This window comes from Hyla sarda, chromosome 12, assembly GCF_029499605.1.
Source record: "Hyla sarda isolate aHylSar1 chromosome 12, aHylSar1.hap1, whole genome shotgun sequence".
Taxonomy (NCBI): Eukaryota; Metazoa; Chordata; class Amphibia; order Anura; family Hylidae; genus Hyla; species Hyla sarda.
The window spans coordinates 37,498,406-37,516,765 of record NC_079200.1 but is presented as its reverse complement, the minus strand read 5'-3'; the positions used below and the strand labels follow the sequence as shown (position 1 = coordinate 37,516,765).

The 18,360-nt window shown below is 46.1% G+C and overlaps 1 protein-coding gene across 1 annotated transcript in view; it reads right to left on the bottom strand.

Moving 5' to 3' along the window:
• TMEM92 (transmembrane protein 92) overlaps positions 1-18,360 on the bottom strand; it is a 39,852-nt gene that overhangs the window by 1,754 nt on the left and 19,738 nt on the right. The gene's annotated exons all lie outside the window — the stretch shown is intronic.

The following is an 18,360-nucleotide window of genomic DNA, read 5'->3' as shown; positions in this document are numbered from 1 at the left end:
CGACACTTTTAACTGTAAGCACTTTACGCACTTGCATTTAAAAGTGGTGTTCATCCTCTAGGTCAGAGTTAGCTTAAAGGTGTACTCCGCCCCTAGACATCTTATCCCCTATCCAAAGGATAGGTGGCAATATGTCTGGTCGTGGGGTCCCGCCGCTGGGGACCCCCGCGATCTCGGCTGCAGTATCCCAGACATCTGGTGCACGGAGTGAACTTCGCACCTTGCCGGTTGACTGGAGCTGTGGGGCAGAGGCTTGTAACACCACAGTTTAGTTGTGTCGTTTAGAGTGTCGGGTGCAGCGCCAGAGGCTCATGATGTCATGGCCATGCCCCCTCCCATAGACTTGAGGGGGTGTGGCCGTGATGCTACGAGCCTCTGGCACTGTACCCGACGCTCTAAACGAACGCCATGTGCAGCAGGGAGGGGGATAAGATGTCTAGGGGCAGAGTAACCCTTTAATGCCTGCAGCCACTAGATACCTTGGAGAGACTCTTTCGCATGCACAAGTGTAGGATGATGTTCCTCTTCCTACAGGTGTGCTTACCAAATGCTTTGTATCTCCAAAACCTCTAGTCTCTGCAGGCAAAAAGCTGCCTCCACCCATAAAGGTAGAAGAGCACTAGTGATTGTGGGGCAGCCAATTTTTTTTTTTTTATTGGGGGGGAGGGGGGGGGGGGGGTAGGTAAAACTACCTATGGGGCTCATCTACAGAGGAAAACTGGAAAACTACCCACTAAGGCCTATATGCAGGGGAAACTATTTACTGTGGACCTATAAACTGTGGAAACTTCTGTATCTACTGGAGTCCTACATACTGAGAAAACTGGAGGGGCAAGCTGTGCATTACTAGCTTGCCCCCTGACTGGTGAGCAGTTAAGGGGTTAAGAAATATACAGGCAAGGTTTTTAGCCCCCTCCCCCGTCTGTAAAAACTTGTTGGTAACTATAGTGGTATGTCCCATGGGTGGGGGGAAAGGAGTGCACCAATCAGGGGTTTAATAGTTTCCCGGGCTTTCAGGGGCCCTCCCCTGGGTATTTATAGCTGTGGTGCCTCCCTTCCCCCCTCAATCTGCCCAGGACCCGGAGTTTTGACTGCTGGTTGGTATGTGTCTTCCTTTTATTTGTGGCCTGGATGGAGCAGGAGGGTGAGGGCTGGCATGCTCCCTTATGGCTGAGCTGGCCTCCCCTCCTGTTGCACCCGAGGCGGGTTTGGGAGGCTGGCGGACCTCTCACAGTCCCGCTCTCCTACCCACTATGGCCCCTGTGAGCCCTGTCCCGCCCGTTCCTTTTGCCCTCTTCCCTGCCCGTGGCCAAAGCCCTCTCCCCTGCCTGTGCCTGTATCCCTCCCTATGGGCATGCTCCTTATGAGCATGCTCTGCTGTTTTCCTTGTCCCCCCCCTGTCCCCCTCCGTCTCTTTTTCCTCTTTGCGGTCCCCTCCGTCTCTTCCCCCCCCCCCCCTGTTCCCCCCCCTGGCTCTGGAGGCAGCGGCCCCTGGGGGGCTGCTGCTGTTTTAACTCCCTATGTGCAAATGGACGCTTATTAACATCCATTTGCGCTCCTTCAGAGATAATGCGCGCTCACAAGGTGAGCGCACATTATATCTGTGGGGTCCCGGTTGCTCTTAGCAACCAGGATCTATGCTATGCCGGACATCGCCGATCAGGCAGATGTCCGGCATTACATCTTTAGACGCGACGATCTAAGTTCATTGCCGCGTCTGAAGATGTACTTTCAAGCATCCCGGCTGCTCAGTCGGGCTGACCGGGACAATCGCGATCTAATCGCCTTGTCCCGATCAGCTGGGACGCAGCAGGAGGGTCACTTACCTGCCTCCTGCGCGTCCGCTCGTTGATTGATTGCTCCAAGCCTGAAATTCAGGCTTAATCAATCGTTGATGGCACCGATCATTGCCATGTTAATACATGGCAAGTGATCAGTGTTAGGAGCAGTGTGTGCAAGGTTATGGCTCCTATGGAGCTATAACATTGCAAAAAAAAAAAAGAATTAAGTCAATAAAGGTCATTTAACCCTTCAACAATAAAAGTTTGGTTTGCCCCCTTTTCCCCATCCAATAAATAAATAAATAAATAAATACAAAAAAAAAAAAATTATATATATATATATATATATATATATATGTAAATAAATGAAAAAAAAAATTAAAATCGATAAATATATAAATAAAAGTGTATGTATGTATATATAGGTATAACTAGAAATAAATAAATAAATAAAAAAATAAAAAAATATGTGTGTTGCAGACATGCATGTATGTGGTATCTCCTCATGCGTGCATGTCTGGGGTATAACAATATGTCGTCGTTTGAAGTGTTCCGTCTATGGCGTGCACGCAAATATAAATAAATGAATAATTCAAATAAAATAATTTTAAATTAAAATAAATAAATAAATATTAAATTTCATTATACACGTGATATACATAATAAATAATATTGGTAATTTAATACACATATGACATTTCTGTTTAGCATATTCGGTCAATTTTTCTACTGTATGTATTAATAAACGGCGTTCACAAAAAAAAAAAAAAAAAAAAAACAATCCGAGAAAAGGGCAAGGGTACTGCGGGCTCTTTCGGATTACGGCGCAAACTATTTGAGCTCTCCTATCGTCCCCTCTCATTTACACAGCTTCTCACTCCGCCCACGCTGGCACCTCTCCCCTTACCACACCCCCTGCCCACTGCGTCTGCCCCCCCCCCCCATCACCTCTTCCCCGTGTTCCCAGATCTCCCCCCCCCCTTCTTCCTCCTGCATCTCCAATGCCCCCCGTGGAGGGGTAGAGAGTGTGGTGGCGGAGTGCCCGCGACCCGGCGGTCTCCGACTTGCCTTGTCCCACGCCTGCGGCGGTGGTGAAGTGGTTCTTCCAGCTGTTGGGTTCTCCATCTTCTGGAATTGGTGGGTTTTCTGATGCGGGGCTTGGCCCCTTCCCCGGTTAGTGTGCTTATGGCTGCGTTCTGTGCAGTGTTCGTCCTTTTGTTTCTGTGTGTATGTTGAGTTTGATCTCTGGTTGGGAGTTGAGTACGTCTCTTCTTGGGTTCTGGCTGTAGGTCAGTGGTCTGAGCAGCCATCAGTTGAATGTGTATTGTGTGGGAGACCAGAGTTCTAATCCTCCTTTCCTCCTCTATTTCAGGGTGCTTTGGTAGGGTATCATAAAAAAGTAAAAAAATAAAAAAAATAAATGTTTTCTGCGGTGAGTGCTCTTTTGGCCTTACGCTCTGGGTGGCCGGGTTTGGCAGACTTGGCTCCTGCGGCTTGTTCCTTTTCCTGATTCGGTGGTTGCCGCCCAGTTACGGTTTTGTTTCTTTTGGTTTTCTCCCCCTTTTGTTTGGTTTATCTCTCCGTATTTTCCCCAATCTCTGGTAGGCATGGGACTTCTGTATGTCGTTTTGGGTGCTTTAGCTGATGTGTTCGGTGGGTAGGTTCGCTTGAGTCTCTGTTTGCCTTGCCTTGTGAGTTTTTCTGTTCGTGGTGGTATTCCGGAGGGTGATTCTCCTGTGCTCTGCGCTTGTGGGGGTGTGGTTTGTTGTTGCAAGGCTGACATGCAAATTGTGAAGCGTTCCATATTTGGTGCTCGCTTCGGCAGTACATATGTTAAAATTGGAACAATACTGAGTAGATTAGCATGGGTTCCGCATGCCGCGTTGGCGTTGGTCTGCTGCTTTCCTGTGGTCAGGGTGTGATTGCGTTTTTCTCTGTTTTGGTTTCTTCGGGGCTCGCTAGGTGCCCTGGTTACGGTCCTTGCTGGTTTCCTGATTGTTCCACGTGGAATATGGTTCCGGGCGGAGTTTTTTCCTCCAGGTTGTCTCTGGCCGCCGAGGGTGTGTGGTATCTGTGCCCCCGCATATGTGCCCCGGGTGCACTAAGGGCTGACGTTTCGGCTGGTTGGGGTTTTTTCATGTGTCGTGCAGTGGACAGGCCTACTTTCTGTCCCCCGTTGCAGCTCACGGGAAGCTCGCTCTGTTTCCGGATGTGGCCGGTTTGGTTGGTTGTTGGTGTGGTTTGGTTTCCCAGTGGTGCTGCTGGGTGGTTTTGCCCTGGGTCTTGGTAGTCAGTGGGTTTCTGCCATGCTTGGGTTTTGTTAGCGCTTTTGCCTTGGTATTGGTTGTGGGACTTTGGGTGCTTGCTTCGGCAGCTCATGTTCTGGACTTGTAACGATACTGTGTGGGTTGGCTTGGCCCCTGCGCTTGGTAGCGCTCTAATTTGGTGTTACTTTTCTTCTTTTCTGGGGTGCTTTGAGTGATCGTGGCGTGTTGTCGGTCTGACATTCGGGGAGTTGTCACTGATATTACTTTTGCGGATTTCTTCTTGTGTTCGGCTTGTTGTGCCTAGTGCTTCGCTGTTTGGAGTTACTATTTATTTTGGGGCTGTACTCCCTGGGGTCGGTATTGGGTGTTGACGCTTTGTCTCGTTTTTCTCTGGCAGTGGTTCCGGAGGTTGCTCCCTTGAGCGGAGTCGGAAGGTTTGCCTGTGTGGCTGGCCCGTGGGTCATCGTGGAGTTTGGTGTGTATTTCTTGGTCCGCTTTGGTGGCTCCTGCGACTTGGTCACACTCACGGTAAGGCGTTTGCGAGTGGTTGGTGGTGTGGTGGCCGGGATGTCTACAGTGGAGGTGGGTCCCGGAGGTTCCAAATGTGTCTGTGGATAGGGGATTTGTTTTTCGTACCTGGAATGCCCTTTGTAGTAACCTTCCGGGCTCTAATGTTTATTCCTATTTCGTTTTCATGACGGTAGTTGACTGCTGTGTCACCTCTCCAAGGAGGTTCGAGATTTGGGCTGTGTTCTCTGTGCATCCAAATAACATTCTTAGTACATGATGCCGGGATATTCACCTGTTCGTGTGAATGACCTTCTATTAAAAAAAAAAGGAGAAAACAGGTGGGTGGCTTTCCCACTGTGCTGCGACCCAGTGGGGTGCGGTTGGCGCATGGCGGGGGGTAATTTTTTCTTTTCTACTTTGCGGTTGGTGGGATGTTGGTGCGTACCTAGGGGCTGGGCCCGCGAGTGGGTGGCCTTGCTGTCGGCGACCGGTTTTTCCTATCAGTTTTGGGTCACTTGGTGGCAGCTGCGGGTCGGATTTTTGGTTGTCGCTTTTGCGTCGTTTTGCTCATCCAAGGTTTGCACTGGCTTTTTTCGGGGCTATGTGGATGGGGCACTTCCTTTCTCCTCATCTGGGACTGGGGTGTCTGTTTTTTGGGTGCCTATTTTGTGCAATTTGCGACACAGTATTAAAAAAAAAAAATTTTTTTTTTAAATTATAAAAATTAAAGGCCCCCTTTTTTGTCTGAGACTGCTTCGGCGATCCAGGTAGCGCAGCTTGTGCTGCATGGGGGTCAGCGAATGACTGTTTTTTCGGGTTGTCGTCCTATTGCTTGACGGGGTGGCTGTGGGGCGCCCCCCCCCCCTTTTTTTTTTTCTTTTTTGCTCCACGCCCCCGATTATTCAGTTTCGAGTTTTTTGTCTGTTTTGGGTTTTGCTTTTCTTTGATAGGATGGGGTGTTGTGAGTTGGAGACTCGCCCTCTTTTGTATCGGGGCCGGCGGAGGTGGCTTGGTTTCCTGAGTGGGTAGCGCAGCGCGTGGGGCGCTGGCGATCTGCATGTTGCGTTGCTATTTTCGCCCAGTTTGATGTTTCCCATATGTGTTATGTTTTGCGAGCTTTTTTCCGCAAGGTGGTGCGAGTGCTGCGGCTCTCTTCGATGTATGGGTGAGTCTGGGAGATGTGTTCGCACAAGAGTTATTAAAAAAAAAAAAAAAAAAGATTAATAAATAAAAAGAATGATACAAATTTATATAAGAAATAGGTCCTGGCGGCAGGTACCTCGGTTTTCCTGGAGAGGAAATGTGTTGGGCAGTTTTTCCTGGAGAGGAAATGTGTTGGGCAGTTTTTCCTGGAGAGGAAATGTGTTGAGCGAATTTCCTGGAGAGGAAATGTGTTGGGCAGATTTCCTGGAGAGGAAATGTGTTGGGCGAATTTCCTGGAGAGGAAATGTTTTGGGTGTGCCGGGGGGCTGAGGTGGCCCCAGGTGTTGGCTATCCAGTATCTCTTGGGTGGGGGTCGGAGCCCAGTGTAGGGCTAACTGGTCTCCTCCGTGGCGGTAAGAAGACGGTGAAAGCGGGGTCAACCCGGGGTAGACCTCCACACAGGACGGTGTGGCAGCACCTCTCGGGTTGGCAAGAAGCCAATCGGTGTCTTTGTTACAGTTAAATTGTTATTTATATAAGTAATTTTATAAATAAAGCTGTGGCCGATCCCCACCCATAAAAAGTTGAATTGTTGTTGTGTCAGTTATTATTTAATTAATTATTGTAATAAGGGGGAGGGGTAGTTATAGCCTGCTAGGAGCTAATTGGGTCTCAACAGTCTGGAGGGGCAAGCTGTGCATAACTAGCTTGCCCCCTGACCGGTGAGCAGTTAAGGGGTTAAGAAATATACAGGCAAGGTTTTTAGCCCCCTCCCCCGTCTGTAAAAACTTGTTGGTAACTATAGTGGTATGTCCCATGGGTGGGAGGAAAGGAGTGCACCAATCAGGGGTTTAATAGTTTCCCGGGCTTTCAGGGGCCCTCCCCTGGGTATTTATAGCTGTGGTGCCTCCCTTCCCCCCTCAATCTGCCCAGGACCCGGAGTTTTGCCCTCCCTCCCTCCCTTTTTGTATCTCTGTTTATTGTAAGTCACAGCTTGGCGGTAAGAAGACGGTGAAAGCGGGGTCAACCCGGGGTAGACCTCCACACAGGACGGTGTGGCAGCACCTCTCGGGTTGGCAAGAAGCCAATCGGTGTCTTTGTTACAGTTAAATTGTTATTTATATAAGTAATTTTATAAATAAAGCTGTGGCCGATCCCCACCCATAAAAAGTTGAATTGTTGTTGTGTCAGTTATTATTTAATTAATTATTGTAATAAGGGGGAGGGGTAGTTATAGCCTGCTAGGAGCTAATTGGGTCTCAACAGTCTAGATAATACTGTGGTAGCCCAGTACGGGCGATGTTGCCCCGTAGCCTTGCTGTCCTGTCAGGCAGCCTCCTTCAGTGTTCCCAGGGCCCCTTGCACCTGTTTCCCCCTGTACATATGTTCTGCAGTGTATTGTATTATAAAATGTGTTGTATCTTTAAGAGTTATGTCATGTGATTGTTACCCCGGAGGTACCAGTGACCCTGGGATCCCAAGAGTGACCTATGGCCTCCCTGCTAGTCTCCCCCATATAAGCCCTGGGTGGAGCTTCTCTCTCTTTGAGCTCTGCTCTTCTGCTGAGGTCCAGTGCAGTCTTGTCTAGTGTGTGTGTCCAGAGTGTTGGGGACCTCAAAGTCCAGTCCTGCAGCCACCATCAAGTCAAGTAAGATAAAGTCACAGCTTTATGAGTCAAGTCAGTCCCTGTCATCTGTCAAGTCAGCGTGGTCTGCATTCAATTGTCCAGTCCTACTACAAGTCCCAGCAAGCACCTTAAGGTCTCTGCCCTGGCTGAACTATATATATTTTACCAACTGTCTACCCTCAGTAAAGCTACCGTTGTCTGTAACTTGGCGTCAGAGTCTTTATTGCCCCCGGATCCAGCGGTATACCTTCGGGTGGTTATAGACTAAACTACGCCCTGGTGCCACGGATACAAGGGGTTAATGCCATCTGCCCCTAGGGTAACAACATCTGCCCTCATCACACCCCGCTACCACACTACCAAATAGGGGAAACTACAAAACAACATACTGAGGGGGCATATGTACCGACTGGAACAACCTTCCTACCTATTGGGGAGATCTACATACCCCCTCCTTTATTGTGTGGGACACCAAGGAGACAGAGTAAAGTATACAGTAATCTCCCTTTAAAACCAATATACTTGGTATGGAAAAGGATCTTAAGCTTTATCCAGTTCTTACAAGCCAAGTTCTGCCAACTGTCTCTCTAATCCTATATTTTCAGGTGGGCACTCTATTTCTGCAAGTACTCTCTTCCTTTTAGTAAAGCTGTCTCTTCATTGCCAGTACCACTATATCTGAGAGCTCCACATCAGATGTAGATTTGGATAAGTGATCCTCGTCAGCAGTTCCGAAATATATACCTGTTTCCTAAACGACCTCATTCAAACTATTCATCCTCCAGGAATGGTGTGACATGGGTGTTATCGTACCATCTAGGGTCTACAGCAATGGTACTTATTTATTTTTGTTATTAGGTTTAGACTATGGCCCAAATTTATCAAAATGTGTGAGAGAAAAAGTGGAGAGATTTTTCCATAGCAACCAATCACAGCGCAGCTAAGGAGCTCTGGTAAAGTGAAAGCTGAGCTGTGATTGGCTGCTATGTGAAAATCACTTCACTTTTTCTCTCACACAGTTTGATAAATCTCCCCCATATGTTTTCATTTTATACCTGAAGTTACATTTTAAAGGAAAATGATCTATTGTTTAAATTAAGTTTTTTTTTAATGTTAAATGGGCACTGTCATGAACTTTTTTTTTAATATGTTTTAGTACTTTATATGTTGTAGTATATGTTGTAGTACTTATGTACTACAACATATCTCTAATATACATCAATTATTTGAAATCTGGCCAATAGGGGTCTCCCTCCTAGTGGCTGGCTGCAGCCTGCTGCGATGTCACTGCTGAATTCGGTCCGATCCCGGCCAGGCAAACGGTCCGAATTCAGTCAGCCTGCGCTCGCTCCCTGCCTGTCAATCAGACAGGCGAGAGTGAGCGCTGTGAACGCCGGGGCTGCACACATTGGCTCACTGGCCTCGCGTGCAGGTTCATTCTTTTTGGGAACACGGAGACGGAATTACGGCCGTGTGCACAGTGCAGCAGAGTCCCATTGAATACAATGGGATTCTGCTGCTCCGGAATCTTTGGCGGAATTCCACACGGAAATTCGGGACATGTGAACATGGCCTTACTCATGTATCGTCCATGCCAGTGTTCCCCAGCTTGTGGTTTTCCAACTTTTGCAAAACTACAACTTCGGCTGACCTGACATGCTGGGAGTTGTAGTTTTGCAACAGCTGGAGACTCACAGGTAGGGAAACATTGCTCCATGCTGGTGATGAGTAAAACTAGGGCATTCTTCTACAATGTCTGAGGGCCGATGTTCCTGCTTAAGGGTCCATTCACACGTACAGTATTCTGTGCAGATTTGATGCGCAGGATTTCAGGCTGTATTCAGTCATTCAGCTTACATTGAAATCTGTAGCAGAAAATCCTGCGCATCAAATCTGCACAGAATACTGAATGTGTGAATAGACCATAAAGCTAAAATCTGCAACAGGTTCTCGCCTCAGGCGGCGCTCAGCTAGGATTGCAATGGGTGGCAATTTAGCCTCCAGTAGCCTACAGTCCTGTAGAAACGTAGTGGTTTTTGCAACAAATTGCTTGCTGCATAAACCACCATATAACCACCATGTACAATGAGTGTGCAGGAGAGGACTGAAGGACCTGGCAGATGAGTCACATGACCTGCATGTCCTCAAACCTAGAGTGTGGGGTCGCATGACTGCTGTGTGTGTGTGTGTGTGTGTGTGTGTGTGTGTGTGTGGGTGTGTGTGTGTGTGTGTGTGTGTGGGTGGGTGTGGGTGTGGGTGTGGGGGGGGATGTTGGATTGTCATCCAGTGTGATACTGATGCATCTGAAGATATCGCACTTGATACAGTTATCATGTGTGATATGCCATCCTGTGTGATTTTAGTGTATCTAAGCTTATCACATGTGATACTAATGAATCCAAGTCTGTCTTGTGTTATACTTATGTACCTTATGCTATATGGGATGATACTAGTGTATCTAAGCCATTCTGCATAAAACAACTTTATGTAAGACTAACATATTTGAAACTAGTACATTTTAGCCTTTCATGTGTGCTGCTGGTGTATCTAAGCCTATTATGTGTGATACATTCCCAGTGAACCACACACTCTCTCACTTTGTGCAGTGTTATGGGACGACAAATGACTGATAGGATCTTTTGTGCGGCTATTTAAATGATCATAGCCGGTCTCACATCCCCCTGTATAAACAGGTGATGTGATGACATTAATGGGCCATACGATTGATCAGACCTTGGTAAGGCTCAGCAAACAAGCGCCGATTGCTGAGATTGGTGCTTGTCATCTGCAGTCCATTGGCCTCCTAGGTTTGTAAATATTGAATTATGAATTAAGTGTAATACGGTTGTAGAGTTTACCAGATCTGCAGCAAAATTGTATTATATGTGCCAAGCCCATCTGTAAATGTGAAGCAGGGGGGCAGAAGGAATTAACCCCTTGTATTTGTGACGCCAGGGCGTGGTTTTACCTCTACATTACCCGAAGGTATGGCCGCTAGATCCTGGGCTAAGCACGGGGCAAATAATGACTCAGACGCCAAGTTACGAAACAACGGCTGCTTTACTAAGGCAGACAGATGGAATAGTCTTTTACAGCTCAGTTAGGCCCAAGGAAGTGACCAGTGACTTGAGAGACTTTAGGGCTACTGAGACTTGTAGTGGACTTGGATTAATTGCTGCAGACCCACGCTGAATTTAGATAGACTGATCTTGACTGACTTGACTAGGACTGACTAGACTTCACCCCTTGTGTAGCTCACCAGGTTTTGATGTTCACATGTGGGGCACTTGTTTAGTGGAGGCGTGGCTGCATGACTGGGCCTTGGGTCTCCTCAGGACACCAGACACTCTCTCAGGACTTGACTTCACTGCACTCAGCACAGAACAGAACTCAAAGAGAGTGACCAAGCACCTCCCAGGGTTTATATGGGGGAGACTCTGGAGGGGTCCTATAGGTCACCCTATAAGTCACATGATCACTGCTACCTTCCTTCGTTACAACACTTAGTAACAACATTCAAAGGTACATAACATCATATATGCATTACATTAGATTACATAGGCGCTTATTAACCTTTTACACTACTCAGCTTAAAGCGTACCCGCCAGATCCAACAACAACATTTATTTTTTATATATCACTTAGTACCTAATCCTGACAATGTACATCTAATTTTTATGTGTCTAGCGCCTTTATTTATTTTTTTATTACACTTTTAATTTAGCTCACTAGTGTGAATTCCTCTCAAAGGGAGGGGGCGTGGCCTCACTGTGCAGGTCTCCGCCCCCTCCCTCAGTATGCTGTCTGCTCACATCTCCCCTAGCATTAGCAAAACTACAACTCCCAGCTCGTCCTCACTGACAGTAGCCGGACACAAGCTGACAGTGGGAGGATTTTTCCTCCAGATGTGATCCCTGTGCTCACAGCTGTCAATCAAGGAAGTGTGTCCATGACATAGGTGATGACTCATGGACACAGCAGGACTAGTATGTGTCCAAGCAGGCAGGGGGCAGTTGTTAGACTGCATTTTTCATTTTGAAATACTGAAAATTTTCGAATGAAAGCAATTGCAAAACCTATTGGTTTACAACCTTTGCTTTACAACATATCAAAAGTTTTTGTATCTGATAGTGCCCATTTAAGGGAGGACTCAGGGGACACTGCAATAGAGTCTGCCGGACAGGAAAGCAAGAGTACAGGGGTGCAACTCCTGTACTGGGCCACCACACCATTACCAAGCCGCATGTGTACGGAAGGATAGTCGCTGAAACGCTTGTCCATCTCTTTGCTGCAGTCAGCATTACACAGATTCATGTGCGGCCAATGGGCGAGGATTTTTAAACAAAAACAACCCGGTCAACCAACGAACAAGCAAAAGCTCATTATTGGCTAATCAGGTTGATCGCTGCCCTTATGACCAATAATATAAAAGGGCCCTTGTAGGGAACGTTTTCCAGAGCATGTAAGTAGAATTTAAGTTCTATTCACTTGCAGGAAATCATTTGCGGATTTGAATATTTTCTCCATTGGCACATTGGCAGTCTGCCCCATAAAGGTATATGGGGGGGCTGTTTGAATTTTTAACTTAGCTAAAGGGTAAGTGCACCCCTGGTATGATAGTAATGTATGGCTATAATGTTTGTTCCCCGTAACTGTATGACTATTGCTCAGAGTAGCGCATTCCGAACTTGGTGATCTTTTTAGACATACATACTACTGGCCATACTGCCAATTGCATGCATCAAGTTGTGCATCCTATGTTGCCTATATATAATATTTTAAATTCCAGTTTCAGCATTACAAATGTGGCTGCTAATCCCCAGTACCACTTTATCACTCCCTGTGCCATTTCTTCACCCCCTTTACCACCCCATGTGCCATTGCATTACCCCTGTGGCATTACAGAGGCAGTGGGAGATTAGCGAAGTAAACAATTGGCTCAGAAGCTGGTGTAGGAAGGAGGGGTTTGAGTTCACGGAGAACTGGGCAGACTTCGCTGTCGGATACCGGCTCTACCGCAGGGTCAGGGGGCAGCTGTGCTTGGGGAGAAGTTGGCCAGAAGGGTGGAGGAGTGTTTAAACTAGGGACTGGGGGAGGAGGGAACCTACATTATAGAGGGGGAAGATAATGCAGATGGAGAGGGCGGACTTATTAATGCACCTGAGGGTGGAGCGGAGGGAGGGGTTAGAATAGTTAATAGGGATAGGCTTCATAGGAAGAAACATACACCATTGAATTGCATGTTGACTAATGCCAGAAGTCTGTCCAATAAAACTGATGAACTGGAGTAGTTGATGTCTGAGGAGAATTATGACATAGTGGGTATAACAGAGACTTGGTTGGACGATAGCTGTGACTGGGCGGTCAACGGGTTATAGTCTATTCAGGAAGGATCAGACAAAACGGAAAGGGGGAGGAGTTTGTCTTTATGTGAAATCGAGTCTGAAGGCCGCAGTGCTGTAGGATATATGGGAGGGAAACGATAATGTGGAGTCATTATGGGTAGAAATATATAGCGATAAAAAAAAAATCCAGATTGAACCTGGGATAATCGCTGTATGTCGTATATCTGGATTTTTTCAAAGCATTTGATACAGTGCCATATAAATGGTTGGTGCATAAAATGAGAATGCTTGGACTGGGGGAAAATGTGTAAGTGGGAAACTGGCTCAGTGATAGGAAACAGAGGGTGGTTATTAATGGTACTTATTCTGATTGGGTGACTGTTACTAGTGGGGAACCACAGGGGTCAGTCTTGGGTCCTGTTCTATTTAACTCCTTAACGACGCAGGAAGTATATTTACGTCCTGCACCAGCTCCCGTGATATAATGAGGGGGTCACGCGGTGACCTCGCGTCATATCATGTCGGTAACGGTGGCCATCAGCGTCCGGGTCACGCGGCTAATACCGGACATCACCGATTGCGGTGATGCCCAGTATTAACCCTTCAGACGCAGCGATCAAAGTTGACCGCGTGTCTGAAGTGAAACCGAAAGCATCCTGGCAGCTCAGTCTTGAACAGCTTGCAGGACACCAGGAGGATTCCTACCTGCCTCCTGCATGTCCGATCGCCGAATGACTGCTCTGTGCCTGATATCCAGGCAGGAGCAGTCGAGCGGCGATAACACTGATCAATGCCATGTTAATGCATGGCAGTGATCAGTGTAGGAAATCAGTGTGTGCAATGCTATGGTCCCCTATGGGAGCTATAACATTGCAAAAAAAAAGTGTTAATAAATGTGATTTAACCCCTTCCCTTAAAAAAGTCAGAATCACCACCCTTTTTCCATTAAAAAAAACTATGTAAATAAAAATAAATATAAACATATGTGGTATCGCCGCGTGCAGAAATTTCCGAACTATAAAAACATATCATTGATTAAACCGCACGGTCAATGGTGTACACGTTAAAAAAAATCCAAAATAGTGTATTTTTGGTCACTTTTTATACCATTAAAAAATTTACAAAAAGCAATCAAAAAGTCTGATCAAAACAAAAATGGTTCTGATAAAAAATGAGCCCTCAAACATCACTATATGCGGAAAAATAAAAACGTTATAGGGGTCAGAAAAGGACATTTTTAAACGTATACATTTTCCTGCATGTAGTTATGATTTTTCCAGAAGTACGACAAAATCAAACCTATATAAGTAGGGTATCATTTTAACTGCATGGACCTACAGAAGAAAAGGTGTCATTTTTACCGAAAAATGCACTGCGTAGAAACGGAATTCCCCAAAAGATACAAAATGGTATTTTTTCTTCAATTTTGTTGCACAATTATATTTTTTTTGCCGTTTCACAGTGGATTTTTAGGTTAAATTAATAATGTCATTGCAAAGTATAATTGTTGGTGCAAAAAATAAGCCATAATATGGATTTTTAGGTTGAAAATTGAAAGGGTTATGATTTTTAAAAGGTAAGGGGAAAAACAAAAATGCAAAAATTGAAAAATGCGGAGTCCTTAAGGGGTAATATATTTATTAATGACCTTGTAGAGGAGTTGAATAGTAAAGTAGCAATCTTTGCAGATGATAATAAACTCTGTAAAGCAGTAAACACAATAGAGGACAGTGCACTGTTACAAATGGATCTGGATAGGTTGGAGGTTTGGGCTGGGAAGTTGGAGATGAGGTTCAACACTGATAAATGTAAGGTAATGCACATGGGGAGGAAAAATCCGGGCTGGGATTATGTGTTAAATGGAAGAACACTTGGGACGACTGATGTGGAAAAGGACTTGGGAGTCTTGGTTAATAGTAAATTTAGCTGTAGTGACCAGTGTCGGGCAGCTGCTGTCAAGGCAAATAAAATCATGGGGTGCATCAATAGGGGCATAGATGCCCACGACAAGGAAATAATTCTACCGCTGTACAAATCACTAGTCAGACCACACATGAATACTGTGTACAGTACTGGGCACCAGTGTACAAGAAAGATATAGTGGAGCTGGAGAGGGTTCAAAGACAGGCAACCAGGGTAATACGGGGAATGGGAGGACTACAGTACTCAGAAAGATTATCAGAATTGGGGTTATTTACCGTAGTTTAGAAAAAAGAAGGCTTAGGGGTGACCTAATAACTATGTATAAATATCAGGGGACAGTACAGAGATCTTTCCCATGATCTATTTATACCGAGGACTGTATCTATAACAAGGGGACACCCTCCGCGTCTTGAGGAAAGAAGGTTTCGACACCAGCACAGATGGGGGTTCTTTACTGTAAGAGCAGTGAGACTGTGGAATTCTCTACCTGAGGAGATGTCATGGTGAACTCTGTAAACAAATTTAAAAGGGGTCTGGATGCATTTCTAGAGATTAATAACATCACTGGTTATGGATTCTAGATTTATAGGGACAGAACATTGATCCAGGGATTTATTCTGATGCCATATTTGGAGTCAGGAAGGAATTTTTACCTCTAGTATGAGTTTTTTTTTACTTCCTCTGGATCAACTCAGTAGGGACTCAATAGGGTTATAGGTTGAATTTGATGGACTCTGGACTTTTTTCAACCTTATGAACTATGTTACATGACCTCCTTTATCACCCCCTGAGCCATTTCCTCAAAACCCTTCAACCCTTCATGACTCCAAATATGGCATCCCGGCTTATAAAGTGTACCTGTCATTAACAAAAACTTTAAATCTACAGTATATACTTGTGGTAAGCCTCAGGGGTAGGGGTAGTGTAGTCAGGGTATTGCTTCAGTATATCAGGGGTTAAGGTTAACCCTAATGTTCGTGATGCCAGGCTGAGGGGTAGTATGCTGAGGTAATTCTCCGGCCTATCGCCGCCCTTCCCAGTAACGATAGGTGTATGCATAAAATGACTGAAGGTCCACAAGGTAGTTGAACTTGAACTAGGATAAACTTTACTTAAAGACTTGCGGTACATCCAATGAACAGTAACAGTCTCATTAATACAGTCTCCATACACTTCAGTGACTGACAGTTGTTGCGGACCTTGACTTCTGATATGTCTTAGAATTTAGGGATATTTGCGAAAATCCGTAAGGATTTAGGGGTTAAATAAGTTACGGTGATCTTGCAGAGTGCTTAGGGATTGATTACACTCACGGTTTTGTAAACATCAGCCGTCGCCGCAAGGCTCGGGCCTAACTCACTCATGACAGCAGCGCAGATCCTTCCCTGTCAACAGCCCATGAGGAAAGAGAGAGAATAATGGCCGCTGCTCCCTTATATGGGCAGGGGCAGGGCCGTTTTGGATTGGTCCAAGTCAGCTGTCACTCACCGTTACATAGCCTGATGGGTAAACACCTGACTTCCTCCAGAGGTCCTTGAACTACAAACCATAGAGTCTTTGGAACGCATAGAGTCTTTGGAACGCAGGTCCTGCGACGCTAACTAGGTAAGTACACTTACTATATAAATATATACATTAAATTTAAATAATTTTAATTACAAAAGGGGTGACAAGGGGCTAATAAGGATGAGGACCCCACCTACACCTAGGGACTCTGACTTTGGGGACCTCACCACAAGGCAACGGATGCAATCTGGTGCCGGGACACCACATACTATTTTATATAATGTAAAAAATAACATTATATGTATATTTGTAATATACATTGGTTTAAAAAAAAAATTGTATTTTTGGGTGAAAATTTTTGTCCTTGCAGGTATTGCCTGTGTGTCTCTGTGAGGAGACCAAATACAGGAAGTGAGGGCAGGAGAAGCAGGACTCTGCGCACTGAGGACAAGCAGGGCTCTGTGCAGTGAGGACAAGCAGGGCTCTGTACACTGTGGACAATCGGGTCTCTGTTCACTGAGGACAAGCGGGGCTCTGTACACTGAGGACAAGCAGGGCTCTGTGCACTGAGGACAAGCAGGGCTCTGTGCACTGAGGACAAGCAGGGCTCTGTACACTGAGGATAAGCAAGGCGCTGTACACTGAGGACAAGCAGGGCTCTATGCACCAAGGACAAGCAGGGCTCTGTACACTGAGGACAAGCAGGGCTCTGTACACTGAGGACAAGCGGGGCTCTGTACACTGAGGACATGCAGGGCTCTGTGCACTGAGGACAAGCAGGGCTCTGTACACTGAGGACAAGCAGGGCTCTGTACACTGAGGACAAGCAGGGCTCTTTACACTGAGGACATGCAGGGTTCTGTGCACTGAGGACGAGTAGCGCTCTGTACACTGAAGACAAGCAGGACTCTGTGTACTGAGGACAAGCAGGGCTCTGTACACTGAGGACAAGCAGGGCTCTGTACACTGAGGACAAGCGGGGCTCTGTACACTGAGGACAAGCAGGGCTCCATGCACTGAGGCTCTGTGACATGCTTCTGGCTCACACATGAGGATGATTGACATGCCAGGAGCCTACACAGTGCTCTACTTGTCCTGCCCTCACTGCCTGTATTTTGTCTCCGAGCAGACACACAGGCAATAGCTACAGGCACAAGACAGCATTTTTTCACTTAGGTATTTTACAAATATACATATAGTGGTATTATCTACATTATATAAAAAGTTTTTGCTAACGACAGGTACACTTTAATGATCACACACCTGTCCATCCGGCTCTGGCTGGCCCAGTGGCAGGCTCAGTGGCTTCCGCTCAGATCTGGAGTCTGACGAGAGACGTCCTCCCGCTCTGCTCCCCTGGCACAACGACAGGGGCGTCACTTGTCAGACGTCCTGGCAGCCACCACTGCTCATTAACTTAAAGTGGCCACAAAGCCGGCTGTCAGTTTAAGATCTGGCAGCACTTAAAGGGGTACTCCACTGGAAAAATTTTTTTAAATCAACTGGTTAACAGAAAGTTAAACAGATTTGTAAATTACTTCTTAAAACTGTTGATCCTTCCAGTTCTTATCATCTGCTGAATACTACAGAGGAAGTTCTTTTCTTTTTGAATTTATTTTTTGTCTGACCACAGTGCTCTCTGCTGACACCTCTGTACATTTTATGAAAATTTCCATAGTAGGAGCAAATCCACATAGCATACCTATTCTGCTCTGAACATTTCCTGATGTGGTAGCCCTTGGGGGGTGTATGGTAGTTGGGGTGTTATTTCGGTAGATGAGGGGTTAAGGTTAACCCTATAGTTCATGACGCCAGGCTGAGGGCTAGTATGCTGAGGTAATTCTCCGGCCTATCGCCGCCCTTCCCAGTAACGATAGGTGCATGCATAAAATGACTGAAGGTCCACAAGGTACTTGAACTTGGATAACTTTACTTAAATGCTTGCAGTACATCCAATGAATAGTAACAGTCTCAGGAATACAGTCTTTATCTATTGCAATGACTGACAGTTGTTGCGGACCTTGACTTCTCATAAAAGTCTCTGAATTAGGGAATATTGCGAAGATCCGTCCGGATTTAGGGGATAGATAAGGTCCGGTGATCTTGCAGAGTGTTTAGGGATTGACACACTCACAATTTAGCAGATATCAGCCGTCGCCGCAAGGCTCAGGCCTAAACTCACTGATGACAGCAGCGCAGATCCTTCTCCATCAACAGCCCACGAGGAAAAAGAGTGAGAAATGGCCGCCGCTCCCTTA